Raw genomic sequence first — 15,084 nt, 5'->3', positions numbered from 1 at the left:
AGAGACCTGGCAAGGACCCAGGAAATCCACCTGTGCTGGGGCTCGGCAGGGGTCCCAGGGCTCTGCACACCCGCTCCCTGCTTTCACTTTCTCTTTAAGCTGAGGTTCTGTGTGAGATTCTGTTTGAGGAGGCATTTTGTTTTGTTTTTTGAGACAGAGTCTTACTATGTTACCCTCGGTAGAGTGCTGCGACGTCACAGCTCACAGCAACCTCAAACTCTTGGGCTTAAGCAATTCTCTTGCCTCAGACTCCCAAGTAGCTGGGACTACAGGTGCCCACCACAATACCTGGCTATATTTTGTTGCAGTTGTCATTATTGTTTAGCTGGCCTGGGCCTGGGTCGAACCTGTCAGCCTCGGTGCATGTGGTAGGTGCCATAACCACTGTGCTGTGGGCGCTGAGCCTGAGGAGGCAGTTTTGAGGGAAGGGGGTGCAAACAGCTCAGTTTCCATGCAAGCCCTTCACTCAACAGGGAAGCAGCCCAGAGAGGGGATGGGTTGTGGGGAAGTGGGCCTGGGACTGGGGTGCTCTGTCCCCATCAGGTGCAGAGCCAGGAGGGACAGCCCCACCATGCTCATCTGTTGCTGTCTGACTTGGCCAGGCTGACACTAGTTTATGGCAATTTGTACTCTGTGGAGCATCTTTCTTAGAGAGATCAGCCCAGGTCAGGGGGTGGGTCGCATCTGCTGCTGCAATCTGTGAGAGCCCCACAGTCGCCATCACCCCTGAAGTGACATCCTGGAGCCTGAAGCCCTTTCCTTTCCCCCTTTCCCTGCATTGTTTTGTCTCATCTTTTCAGAATCCAGATCTCCTTGTTCCCAATTTGCTCCCACACATTTTTCGAGAAATGTGCAGACTCTATCAAGCACCCCCAATCCTGCTGCCTCTGTTGTTTTTGCCTCAATAAAAGGGACAGTAAGCCAACACGGGTCGCTCTCACCTCCCCTGCCTCCCCCCCCCCCAAGGCTCACTCTCCCACCTCCTCCCAGTCAGTGACCCGGGCATAATCCGACAGGCCGTCCAGTTCCTGCATGCTGCCAACTGAGCCCCAAAGCCCTTTCTAGTCTCATGGACCCTGAAAAGGAGGAAGTGGCAGGAGGGGGGAAGATAGATGGGAACGATCCTTTAGTGAAGGTTTCCTCGACCCCGAATCTCTCACCCTCACAACACCCCTGAGGGCTCCATCTGACCCAATTTCCAGCTCAGGAACTGAGCCCCTGAGAGGCAGAGGAGACGACTCGCCAGGCTGCCTGTGGTTGTGTATGATGGACACCTGTGGTGCTGGTGCCTCACAGCCCGTCGTACAGCAGAATTCCCGACATAGGGTAATCTATAAGAAACAAATGTATACGAAGATTTAGTTTGGGAAGCTGAGAGATCCAAGGTCGGGGGCACATCTAGTGAGAGCCCAGGCATCACATGGCAAGGGGGTCAGTTCCCTGTATGAGATGGGGCCTTGTTAGTTGATGAATTTGGTTGATGATGAATTGAGGAATGGATTAATATATTTACGAGCGCAGAGCCTCCCTAATCCAGTCACCTCTTACAGGTTCCACCTTTCTCTTCTGCCAGACTGGAGACAGCACGTGAGATTTGGGGGACATGCTCTGACACTGCCTGTGATGTTGGACTCTGGGCTTCCTTTGGGGCAGCTTAGAGTATGCTGGGGTTAGGAGATTGAAGCCTGGGTTAAGCCTGGGTTTGAAGCTTCATACCTTCCTGAGCCTGTGAAAGTTCTGCAACCACTCAAACCCTCAGCCTCTTCATCTGAAAAATGGGAATGGAAGTTCCCACTTCTCAGGTATCTGGGAAAAGTGTTCCCACATACACAAGATGCCTGATGACTATAGGTCCTCAACAGATGTCAGCCCTGGCCCCGGTGTCCTTGTCGTTGTCTAAGTTTGTCATTGGTTGCCCTCCTCAAAGACTTTGTGCCTGGAGAGAGGCAGGCCCGGTGCTGAACCTGGCACGAGCCTCCAAACATAGCTGCTCTCCTTGGGCAGCCAGTCCTTACCTGCCAGGGCACCATCTGGGGTAGCAGTCATTTTCCTGATGGAAAACAGATGACATGCAACTGGTAACCAGCAGAGTTCAGTGAAGGATGCCTCAGGGTTCACCATCAAGGCAACTCAAGACTCAGCCCTGAGGTGGGCTGGCAACAGTGGGTACTGTCACCATCCCTGGGCCCAAAGGGCAAAGGGAGGGAGCAGATCCTATAACTCAGGATCTGCTGCTCTCAGGAGGTGCAGCCATTGCACTACTCAGCCCGGGGGTGTCCTGCCTCATTCCCCTCTTCAGGAGGTAGTGGGCTGAGGGGTCTGGGCAGGGGCCTCTGCAGCAGGGATGAGGCCAGAGCATGAGTCTGGGGGTGCGGCACGCCTGTGCTGCAACCTGACCCTGGTGCCTTTAACTTCTACACCACAGTGGAGCGGGTGGCGTTGCCTAGCTGCCAACAATCCAGGCTTGTTTTTTTCCTCTGCCTCCTGCCTCTCTTCCCAAAGCCCCCATTTCAAGTCTACAACGTTAATTGAAAGGCAGCAGCTGCCAAATTGGCCTCAGAGCACCTCAGACAGAGGGGAGGAAATGTGTCTGGGCCCTGCAGGCAGATGAGGGCAGCCTCTGCCCTTTCCCTGGGGGCCACTGCTGAACCATGCAGGCCCTTTGCACCAGGCTCCTGTTACTTCCCCATGAATACACCTGAGTTTGAGCATGGACACAGGAAAGTTGGTTTTTCCTGGTTGTATTTTTAGAACCTCTGTTTGGATGGCTGGACTTTGTTGCTATTCTGGGCACTCAGGCCTTGTTATCCAGCTGCTTCTGGAAAATAATCAAAGGCAGCCGGATCAACAAGACCCTTGCCCTCTCTGCTGCCTCCAGGCTCCAGCTCTTGGTGAGTTCTCTGGCTTCCCTCTCTTGCCAGGGGGCAATGTGGACTCTGTTTCTCTGGTGAGGAGATCACAGTTCAGGAAGCCACAAGAGCTGGGGCTTCATCCTGGGCCTAGCTGGTCTAAAGTTCCTGCTGTCCACTCCACTTTGTTTGCCATCCACCCTGCACCCCTGCTGACTTTTGGCCCTTCCTCTGTCCAGAGCTCCTCCAGGAGCCTCCTTGACTGGCACCCGCCCCCACCAGAGCTGACACCAGCAGGGATGCAGTCCAGCAGGGTGGGAATTGGCAAGTCAGTTCATACTAGGAGCTCATGGCCTGAGCCTCCAATCAGAGCCTCGCAGCCTTCCTCCAGGACCCCCCAGCCTCCTCACAACCCACCAGGGAGAGGTTGGCTTGGTCGGTGCTCCATAGGCCAGCTGGTGACAGCTCCGAGCACTCCCCTGTCCTGGTCTCAGTGAGCTTGGTAGCTTGCTGTGGTTGCTGGTCATTTGCTTTCTTGGTATTTTTTTCAGTTGAGATAAAATTCACAACAAAAATTGAACAATTCTGAAGTGCAGGATCCAGCGGCGTCAAGCACATTCACAGTGCTGTGTGGTCATCACCAACACCCAGCTCCAAAGCACTCTCAGCACCCCAAAGAGAGCCCTGACCCTCAGCATCCTCCTCCCCCCTTCCCTTCTCCGGCCCTACATTCACCTCCTGTCTGTGTCTTTGCCTGTTCTGGACATTCTACATGAGCAGGAGTCATATAGTGTGTGGGTCTTTGCTTTGCCTAATGTTTTCAAGGTTCACTTGCATCACGGCGAGAGCAGGTGCCTCATTCCCGCACAGGGACACACCCTGTGTCATTCCCCATGCGTTTGTCCGGGGACATTGGGTTGTTTTCACCTTTTGGCTTTATAAATGGTGCTGCTGTAAGTATGTATGTGCATGTTTGTGCTTGAGTACCTGTTTCAATCCTTTTGCTTAGATATATCTGAGTGAAATTGCTGGGCAGGATGGTGACTTGATGTTTAACTTTTTGAAAAACTTTCATCGTTGTTAAAGCTGTTCTGTGTGGGTATTTTCTCTTTAACTAGAGGGCAGTTCTCCTGTTCTTTGGTCCTCTGCACAGTGTCCAGTCCTAGATCAGTGTGCAGATAAGAGACTTCCTGAGCTAAGCTGGCACCAAGGGGTGAGTGTATGGACCCCACCCCACCCCACCCCAAGTGCTGGGGGGTTGATTTATGGCCTTGCCAGCTGTTCACGTGATTATCAGCTGTGAACAGCCTGTACATTCTCTGGGCCTTTCCGAGAAGCCAACCCACCTTTTCTGCCTTAGGTTCCCCCAATTCCCACACTCACATGGGAGCTGACCTTGATCTGATGTGTCTCTATAAAGCCTGCCATCCCCAGGGATGCTCTGCACAGCTGTGCAGGTGGTGCCCTGCCCAAGGGCATCCTGTCAAGAAGCAGTACAAGTTGAAATCCAGCCCACACTCTGCTAGCCCAGCTGCAAAACATCATGGCCTAATGGCAGCCGGTGCCCTGGATGTAGAGGCACTGATAGGTGTGCCCTCACTCACTCACCCACAGGGGCAGCGCTGTCCATTCTCCCACATTTGCTGATGACCTTCCTTCTCCCATGGACAGTCTTGCCCTTGACCCAGGCTCCAGACGGCTTTTGCATGGCCAATGGTCACACCAGTCTGTCTCCTGCCTGTGGGCGCCCCAGCAGCTCTCTCTGTAGGGCTCTCTGCCTACATCCTTCCAGGCTTACCCACATCCCCTCGATTCACACTCCTCCCCAGTTCTAGGCTTTTCTGGTGTGTGAACCCCTTCTGCCAGCTCCTGACCCAAGCTTTGGGTCTCAGACCCCCAGCCAGGCCCGACCCCAGCCCTGCTCCCCCAGGGGCAGGCCCTGTGGCCTCCCTCATGGGCTCAGTACACGCTCGTGCCCTGTTACTGTGTAAACACACACCTGGCCCCTGGACACTTGCAGAGCAGATGGCAGGATCACACAGGTGTCCCAAGCACACATACACAACGGGGTCGGGGAGGGGGCTATGGTTAAATCCGAGAGACAGACACAGTTCTGTGAGCATAATCACATGCCTACCATCACCAGCCTAGGAACCCCAGGCTGACAGTGCGCACTGCACTTGGAAGGCCTGGGCCCTGGGTCCCCTTCTGTGGAAAAACCTGGACCATGCAAATGGACAGGGGCGATGGTTCCTGAAGGAGAGGGGTGGCACGTGGTGCCGACACCCTGGCCTGGGCAGAGAGGACACCATCCATATGGTGGCTGAGTGGGACTCAGAGGCCACCTCACAGTCCCCTGGGCAGAGTGGGACAGTCACTACCCTCTCTGAACCTCTGCTCCTTCTTGAAAATGCACAAGAACATGGGCCCCAGGCCTCCCTGAAGGGCTCCATGCTGGCAGGGTTATCAAGTGTCCAAGCAGTTCTGAGAATAGCAGAACACTAAATACCCACCTGCGACTGCAAGACTGCGATGATGAATATTATCCCTAAAAGGGAGATAATTGCTGTGACCTACTTTGGGGAGCTATTGCAACTCATGGCATTGAGAGCTGTGGAAATAGCAACTGCAGAGAGGGGGCAACAGGCACCCCAGGCAGAGGGCCCTCCCATGTACTTTGGGCCTCTTTTCCTGCGTCCCCAACACAGGTCCTAGGAATATTTCTTGGGGGACTGACCTGAAGGCCTCCAGCCCATCCTGGACCTCCGCTCTGAGCTTGGCAAGGGGGTTAGTGGCAGAAACCCATTCACTCTGGCTTTAAAAAGTGGGGGACGGTTTTCAGATACATGAGGTTCCATGGTTTTGAACACAAGAGGGAGAATGAGGTCAGTTCTCCCTCTGCAAGGTCCTGGAACCGGCACCTGATGTGGAATCAGAACCTCCAAGTTCCTTTGTTTCATGGCTTATTTAAAAAAATTATAAAAGACAACAAACATGCTGCCAAGAATAGAAAACCACATGCCACATTCTTTACTCTCCAGATGGCCCATCTTCCTACTTGCTTCAACTCTTCACAAAGAAGTTACATGGTGGTGGCCCCAATGATCCTCCCAGCCAGTCCTCTTCCCTTCCCGTGCCCAGAAGTGACCACTACTCTGATTCTGGCACCTCATGGTCTCCCAGATGCTTTTAGATTCTACATTCACAATCATTTTTGCAGATGGCTCTGTGTGTCTAGAAACATCTTATAAAGAGCTTCCCGGGGTGCATGTCCTCCTGCAACTTCCTTCCTTCCCTTATAAAGAGCTTCCTGGGGTGCATGTCCTCCTGCAACTTCCTTCCTTCCATTTCATGGCAGGACTCAGACCTCTTTGGGTAACTGAGATAGTTCCCATTCACTCGTCTTCTCTGGGATTCATGGGATGACTGCACCACAATTTATCCAAGTCAGGAGACTGGGCATTAGTTTGTCTCCAGGTTTCTGCTATCAAACTCGTGTTGGTTTGGGTTCCCAGAAAGCAGAGTTAAGATGGGCGTGAGGCCTTGGCAGTTGGATTTGGAGGTGCTCTCAGGAGGCAGGAGCGGAGGAGTGGGAAGATTGGGGTAGTTTCAACTGGATCTACTGCTATGTACCCCTGCCCCAGCATTTGGTGGCTTAAAATAAATCATCTTTTATTCACCCTTCTTAGTTTCTTTGAGCAAGGAGCCCAGGAGGGGCTTGGCTGGATGGTCCCTGCCCAGGCCTCTCTTGAGGTTGCTGTGGAATGTAGGCCAGGGCTGCTGTCATCTGAAGGCTTGCCTGGGGCTGGAGATCTGTTTCCAAGCTTGCTCATGTGGCTGCTAGCAGGAGGCTTGAGTGTCCTCACAGCACAGCAGCTGACTTCCTCTAGCATGAGAACCCAAAAGACAAGGAGATGCAAAGCCTGTTGTGACCTGGGCTTGGGAATCACATGTGGCACCTCACCTTACTCTACTAGCTAAACAGGCCAGCCCTGATGTGATGTGGGAAAAATACACCTCAGGGCATGACACCCAGGTGTCAGAGCCCTTCAGGGAGGCATTTTGGGAGCCAGCCTCCACAACAGAGAGGTGTCCAGATACAGCAGTGAGTGCCTAATTTCACTGATCACTGCTGTGGCCATATATGACTCAACTCTACTGAAGATCCCATGAGGAACTACAAACAATGCAGGGGGCAGAGGTCAGGGATTTGTGTATAGACTCTCATTCCCAGGGGTGGAAGATTACCCCTGAGGACACTGGCTCTCTGTAGATCAAGCCCGAGCCTGTGGGGCCCCACACACTTGGCAGCAGAGGAGCAGTGGAGCACAGGAACATGGTGGGCAGTGCAGGGATACACACAGCTCTGCTGGACTCAGGGGGGACTGAGAGGCTGTGCTGTAGTGCACAAAAGCCTCTGCCTCTCTGGGACATGGGCTTTCTTTCTTGGGGCCCTGTGTCCATGCAGCAGAGCCCTGACTCTACCCCCAACAATCCTGGCCCCTGTTATTTACACCTCTGTGCCACACTCTCACTTTGCATGGGGGCCAGACTCAGGGACTCCCTTCTAATGAGATGAATGCCACAAAAGCCATGGCCTGTCCCTTCTGAGGTTAGGCTGCAGACATCTGTGACAGCCCTCGCACTTGGACCCCTCACTTGCTCTACCTCTCTGACCTGCCCTCGGAAAGGCCTCCCCCCACCAGCTGGGGAAGAGCAGAGTCCTGCCAGGAAGCACGGGGGCAGCTCTGTCCCCAGATGGGCCTCCAAATGGAGAGGCTTGAGCCAGGGGACCCAGTAAGCTGGGCCCTGATTTTTGATCCACAGAGACTTGTTTTGTTAAACTGCTAAGCTGCTAAATTTGGGGAAATTTTTTCTACCAGATAAGAAGGGTAGAAATGAGTGAAAGCCCACATGCGGCAGGATGCACCAATGGTTTTCACAACTGTTATACTGTTCTCAATATTTTGTGTCTGTTTGAAATTTCCATGATAAAAAGTAAAAATCAATGTTTTAAATGCCAAAGCCTGATTTTCAATTCAGTGAAGTTTAGTTTCTGGTCAGGGTGCTTTTTTGTGTTCACTTTTGTTCAAACTACCTCGGTGCAAATCCCAACTCATTCTTTCATTAAACAAGTCTTTATGGAGTGCCTGCTAAGTGCCAGGTAGTGTTCTGGCCACTTTCATTGTATCATTCTATGTGACCACTTGGAGTTTTCACTCAATATTTTTCTACTGTAAAGACAATTAAAAAATGCTAGAACTAATTCCCCCCAAACAAGGACAGAGTTGCCTATTCTGGAATTTACTTTGAAATAAGATTTAAAAAAATCCTTCCTAAAACTATACTTCTATTCAAGGCTTTTTCTAACATTTTTAACCCATTTCTTCATGGAAAAGAAACATTACAAAATTAAAGTTAATAAAAGTGCTCTTTTGCTGACTGTGGGAGAAGATGGGTTGACAAGCCCGGCTATTCAACATGAATCCATGCAGAAGACCAAACTTGACAATGTCACTGGCACATCTGCAGAAGCAGAAACTTGAACACAGAAGCCATAACGCGATTGTTCATTACTATGCCTTACCAGGAGGAAGGGAGGGTTTCACCAATTTTCTGACGCAATTTTTCCCCACCACGATTATATGTACAAAGGTCATTGCAAGAAATTCTCACCATCTGCATTTTCTGCCCATTAATATTATTCATTTTGTTTCACAATTAGTACTGGACATAATTTTGTAACATAGAGGAGGAGGGTGTTAAAAAAAATTTGTCTCAGGGTCAAATACGCCAGACCTGTCACTCTTTTCCAAGGGTGGGTGTGAGAGAACATCTGTGGGGAAAAATGTGCAGACACAGTTGGAGTTAACCCTGTGTGCTAAACAAGCAGAGAAGCTCAGGTCGGATGCCAGGTGGGGGACACAAATGAATACACACACATGCACACACATGAACACAATGCAAATGCACATGGGAAAACACACAGACATGTACAACACACACACATACATATGCATGTACACACGAACACATGTAGACAAACCCATGTGCACACACACACATGAACACATACACATATACATAAACCCACATGCATACACACATACACATGCACATACATATAGACACATACACACATTGCATATGTGCACACGCACAAACACACCATATACACATGTACAAATATACACACATACATGCACACATACAGATACAGACACATGCATATGCACAAGCAACACATGTACACAAGTATACACACAAATACACAAAGCATACACCCATACACTCACATACACATGTACACACAGACATGCATATACCCATGTACACACAATCACACATAAACACATATACACAGACTACACACACCTACAGACACACAGACACACACTTTCAGAGGCATAAACACACATATGTGCAAACATGCACACATGTACACACCTACATATACACACATACACACAGGCATCCACATATGCATGCATACACCTACATGGATACAGACATGTACACACATACATACACATGCCTTCACACATATACACACATACTTGCCCATACAGACACATTGACACATACCCACACACACAAACACACTAAACACTCATGTACATGTACACACATACATATGTCAAACACAAACATGCCTACGCCCATGTACACACAAGCTTACAGACACGAACACAGTTACACATGTACACAAACTTACACAGACACATGTACACAAACATCTGTACACATACATGTATGCACAGACACACTGATAATTATAATTACACATATGCACATACACACATATACATAAACACACACACAGGACCTCCAGTTAATTTTAATAGGAGATCAACACTGGATTAAATTTTAAGATATGTAGTATATGTCCCATGCAACATTTAACACACTCTTTTTTTCTTCAAACAGTCTCACTCTTTCGCTGTGGGTAGAGTGCCGTGGCGTCATACCTCACAGCAACCTCAAACTCTTGGGCTCAAGTGATCCTCTTGTCTCAGCTTCTTGAGTAGCTGAGACTACCTATGTCCACCATAACTCCCAGCTAGTTTTTCTATTTTTAGCAGAGACAGGGTCTTGCTTTGTTCGTGCTGGTTTCAAACTCCTACATTCTTCTACTAAAAAAAAAATGCTAATTCTAATTTCACTGGCAACCTGTATGATCTGTATTTGTTTGGCAACTTGTCCAACAGTTTGACCTAGTGGTGGGAATACGGGCACTGTGGGCACAGCAGTGACAGCCACTGGCTGCTATGGTACCCTTGACAGAAGCTTTCACCTTAGAAGTCTGAATTTCCATGGTTGCTCGATAGGTAGAAAGTTCTGGCATAGTGAGCCACATTTCTGCAGCACTTACCTGGAGCTGAGAGGGGCCTGTGGCTCACAGAGGGGCCTGTGACCACCAGAGTCCATGGCTCCGTCCCCAGAGCCTGCCCTTCAGGGGCAGCAGGCAGTGACCTGGCCTGGGATGGCCTCCTCAAACCCTGCTGGGCACCTCTGTGGTTCAAAGGTGCTGTTGTCACTCCCATTTACAGGTGAGGAAACCGAGGCACAGAGAAGTTCAGAAAGGTCCCTGAGAACACAGTGAGTAATGGGACTGGGAGACATGGTAGTAAAACCTGCTTCCAGACCTGGTAAGGAGACCAGAATGGGAAGATTAGCCTGGGGGAGTGGGGCAGAGGCTGGCTGTCTCCTCCAAGGTTGTCATTCTGCTCCCATCCCTCTACACCCCTGCCAGATGTCAGGCCCCACACTCCTCCGCTCTCTGTCCTGAATCTGCGTCCTGAGGGTCTTGTTGGTTCCTTGGGGCTCATGTGAAAGGCCTTGAGTGACGGCCCAGTCTCAGAAGACTCCAGAAGCCCCCAAACCTTCAAGTCCAAGGGCACGCTCTGAAATGGCAGGGGGCTGGGGCCAAGAGTGTGGTCCTGGCACCCCCCCATAGCCCCTGGGTTCTGCCCTGCATGTCTGAGGTGGGGAGAATGCTCAGACAACACACCGAGGCCACTGGTAGAAGCCAGGCCTCATCCCCAACAGGCCTTCAGCTGCAGGATGCTCTGGGCAAACATCTGCTGGTATAGGGAGGGAGGCCCTCGAGAACAGATCTGAAGAGATGAACAGGGACCCAAGGCCTCGAGCCTGTCCCTGGGGTGCTCTCTTCACTCACATGCAGCGGCCAAGCCCAACAGGGAGCTCCAGGCCCTGGGCTTTGCACCTGCCCTCTCTCAGGGGGAGTGGGCCTGGCTTTTCAGGGGGGCTTACACAAATCTCTCCTCCTTTCCAGTGGGTTGCTAGAATCTTCACTAGAGAAAGACCCTTTGATAGAGAAATTCTAAGCACAATGGAATTCTCTCACATGAGAAAGTGGCCAGCCTTTACCAATGAAGAGAATTCACACAAATGTGGCATTTCTCACACCACTTGGAAATGAAAGAAATACAATTATATTGTGGCTTTTGGTAGGGGTGGTCGGAGATGGCACTATGGAGGCAGGCGTGAGCATAGGAAGGCTTTCAGCAGTGGGAGGACAGAAGAGAGTGCCCAGGCCCAACAGGGGGACACGGTCCTGGAGCTGGGCACAGAGGGCTCACTTGGTTAGCTGGGGCCTGCCAGGTTTCTCCAACACGAAGCTACTATTTTCCTCTTTGTCACAAGTAAACATTTTTGAGAAGATGTAATACTGGGCTGCTCATCACACTTTCAATGTATTTGTTCATCTACTTCTATCTCAAGGACCTCCTGGCTCCTATCTATTCGCTGGCAAATCTGTTATTACGATTGTTCATTTTGACATTCGCAGCATCCCGAGTCCACCTGCAGAAACCCCTTTCATGGTGGCCCCAGGATCTCCCTGACATGCCTCCGTCCTTCTTTGCAGCTGCCTGATTTTGTGGCACAACACAAGGTGCTGGACTCTGTATCCTCCTGTCTGGTTCTGGATTCAGCCGTCCCTCCCAGGAGTGGTGGACTGTGGTGTCAGAAGCCGCCATCTGCGTGGGGTGTGCCTGTGGCTCCACCTGCGTGTGTGAGTTCCTGTGGGGCCTCCGCCTTCAAACCAGACCCAGTGATTCCTCTGTTCTGCTCCCTTTGTGAGGAGAAGTACTGGCTCTCACCACCCTCACTGCTTCCCCTGTTTTAGCCCCCGACTGTCACTGCTCCCTTCCACTGGTGTCCCTCCCTGCATAGACACCCAGGCCATACTCTCCAGCCCTCGTTCCTGGGCCCAAAACCTTCCTGATCTTCCTCATTGTATGTCTAGGACTCCACCCCTGACACTTGGCCAGGTCTCCAGAGAAACAAGTAATGTTCCTTTTCTGCAGCTGCCAGGGAGCTTTGGGAACAAAACATCCCTGGGGGATGTTCAGAATTTCACTCTGGCAGTGAGTTTGGTATTCTAGGTAGATTGAGGGAGGACTTTAATGCATCCTCCCCCTCTTCCTGACCACACAGGGTGTCTTTAATGAACTCGTGCTTTGCTTGGGACTTGCACCTCTGTGGATGACTCTTCTTTCTCTCCCTGTGGGGCACAGAGGGCTCCAGGGAGGATGCTGCAGGGAGGAGGAGATGGGGGCTGGCTGAGGTCAGGAGCCCCTATCTTCCCACTTGCCCAGTTCTGCCACTGTCCTGGGTGAGAACTTGGGCCTCGCCATCATTTCTGTCTATAAAATGGAAATATGAAGCCCCTTGGGCTCTGATGTGATTCTGTTCATATTACTTGGGACACAAAGATGAGTAAGGTCTTTTCCCTGACCCAGCTGGTTAGACTCTGCCAGAGTCTCTGCTAGATTCTGGACAGTCTGTAAAGGCTGCTCCCAGCCTGAGGGAGGTCATCCCATGTGGGTTTACAGGAGGTGGATAGCCTGGCCCAAGGGCACCTGTGATGGGTGTCAGGTGGGGATGCTTCAGTGTGAGTCCATCATCTGACAAGGTCTGTGTTGGGCAAAAAAGCAGAGTTGGGAGGGAGGCAGTGGGGGGAAGGGGGGAAGCCACGTGCATGCTATTCCAGCCAGCATAAAAGTATGTGGCCCAGACAGTTAGAGGGCAGTTAGAGGTTCTTTGATCTATTTTTCAAACACTTTTATTGTGATACAGTTCACATACCACACAAGTGACCCATTTATAGTGTAACAATCTGTCGGTTTTTAGAATAGTCACAGCTGTGCAAGGTTTCTAAACATTTTCACCTCAGCAGAAAAGGCTGTGCCCCTGAGCTCCCACTGTCTTGCAGGTGTCACGGGGTGAGATCGCATCTCCTGTGACTGCTTCTGTCACTCAGTGAGGTGTCTCAAGGTCCATCCGTGCTGTAGCATGTGTCAGATTTTCCTTCATTTTTAGGGACATGGGGTTATTCCATTGTATGCATGTACCACCTGTTGTTTTATGCCCTTATCAGACAGTGGCCATTTGGGCTGTTCCCACCTTTTAGGAACACTCATGTACAAGTATTTGTGTGGTCTTTGGTTTAATTTTTTAATAGTGCACTTTGAATAGATATATATGCAGCTCATATAGATTCCAAGGTGTCGCTTGTTGCTTTTGGGAGGTCCTGTCCTGCACACAGCTCGGGGTGGAGGAGCTCTGCTCTTCCCTTCTCCCTGGGTCCCTCCCAGGGCTCCTTCCCTCAGCCTTTGTCACAGGACAGGCTGTCCCTGAGCAGCCTCTTGCTGGGAGAGGTTCTGACTAGGCTCTTCCTCCCTGCGGGCTAATGGTGCCCCCATGCCCTCAGGGGCAGACCAGCCCTTGGGCGTCCATGATGATGACAGCCAGCCTCCAGTGGAGCCCTGACCTCTGCAGGGATGCTGTGGAGCACCCAGGGAGGACCAAGGGTCCATTCTGTAGGCAAAGCAGCCAGCATGCCCTCCTGCAGTCCTCTCACTCCTGCTCCTTACTGGAGCTCTGGAAAGCAGGGTGCAGCGTCCCCAGAGTGGATGTCTGCTCCAGTTTCAGCCCTGTCACTTGCCATGTGAGTGCCCAGTGTCTGCACTGTGGGATGTGTCAGCTGTTGGGTTGTGGTGGGGCTGAGTGGAGTTGACTTGGGTAGAAGTGTCCAGCAGATGTTTAGACCATCAGCAAATGGAGGCAGGGTCTTTTGAAACCCAGCCATACCCTCTAGGATTCCTTGGAAGGGACACCCGCAGAGTGAGCCTGAGTGCTCTCCCCTGCCAGGAGGAAGGCGCCAGGAGGATGGGGGCAAAGGGGAGGGAAGGGAAGAGTGAGGCCCAGGGGGTCCCAAGAAGACCCCTGGTGGGAAGAAGTCATGGCTTGGCAGGGAGTGCCATGGACGCTTGCTGCCACTCTCTTCTCACTTCAGTAAGACCCCCGTGTGTGTCACAAAACCATCTTCCTCTTCATCATCCTTATCTTCAGCCCCAACTCCAAGAGCACTCAGGGACCGCTCCCAGTGTCTCAGCCCTCAAGAAGTTAAACACAGAAGCGCCATATGGCCCAGCAATTCTGTTTCTGGGTACATGACCAATAGACTTAAAAACAGATATTCCAACAAAAACTTGTACACAGATGTTCATAGCAGCATTAATCACACTCACAAAAGGTGGAAACAATGAAAATGTCCAGCAGAGGATGAGTGGATAAGCAGAATGTGGTGTAGCTAGGCAATGGAGTTCATTCAATTATAAAAGCAAGTCCTGATACGTGCTACTGTCTGGACACCACATGGGCAAACCTTGACAAGAAGTGAGTCACAAAAGGCCATGTATTGTAGGAATCCATTTACACGAAACACCCAGAACAGGCACGTCATGGAGACCCGCCACACTGAGCTTCACCTCTTACTTGCCATGTGACTTGGACGAATTGCTGACTCTCTTTGTGCCTATGAAATTCATATGGTGATAAGTGAGCTACTTTATGGGGTTGTTGGGAAAATGAGATGAGCAAAGGACTCAGAGCCATGCCCTCATGGAAAGTCTCTGGTGAGCGTCAGCTCTTTTGAGTTGGACCTAGATTTCCAGGAAAAGCTTCACAGAGCAGATACTGGACCTTGGAATTTGAGACAAATATGGTAACAGGTGGAAAGAGGAGCTCATGTTAGCCATTCCCCACCATGAGCCAAGTCCTGGGCCGGGCCCTGGACAGCCCTTCTTTTGGGAAATTCCTCCAACACTAATCTGAGTGCTGTCATTGTTCCCAGTCTAGAGGAAGAACTGAGGGTCAGAGGGGTTAAGAAACTTGCCTGAGGTCACATAGTTTTGGTTTTTTTTTT

Source organism: Otolemur garnettii, unplaced genomic scaffold (assembly GCF_000181295.1).
Source record: "Otolemur garnettii isolate 467f Iridium unplaced genomic scaffold, OtoGar3 scaffold00046, whole genome shotgun sequence".
Lineage (NCBI taxonomy): Eukaryota > Metazoa > Chordata > Mammalia > Primates > Galagidae > Otolemur > Otolemur garnettii.
This window is presented reverse-complemented; position numbering follows the sequence as displayed.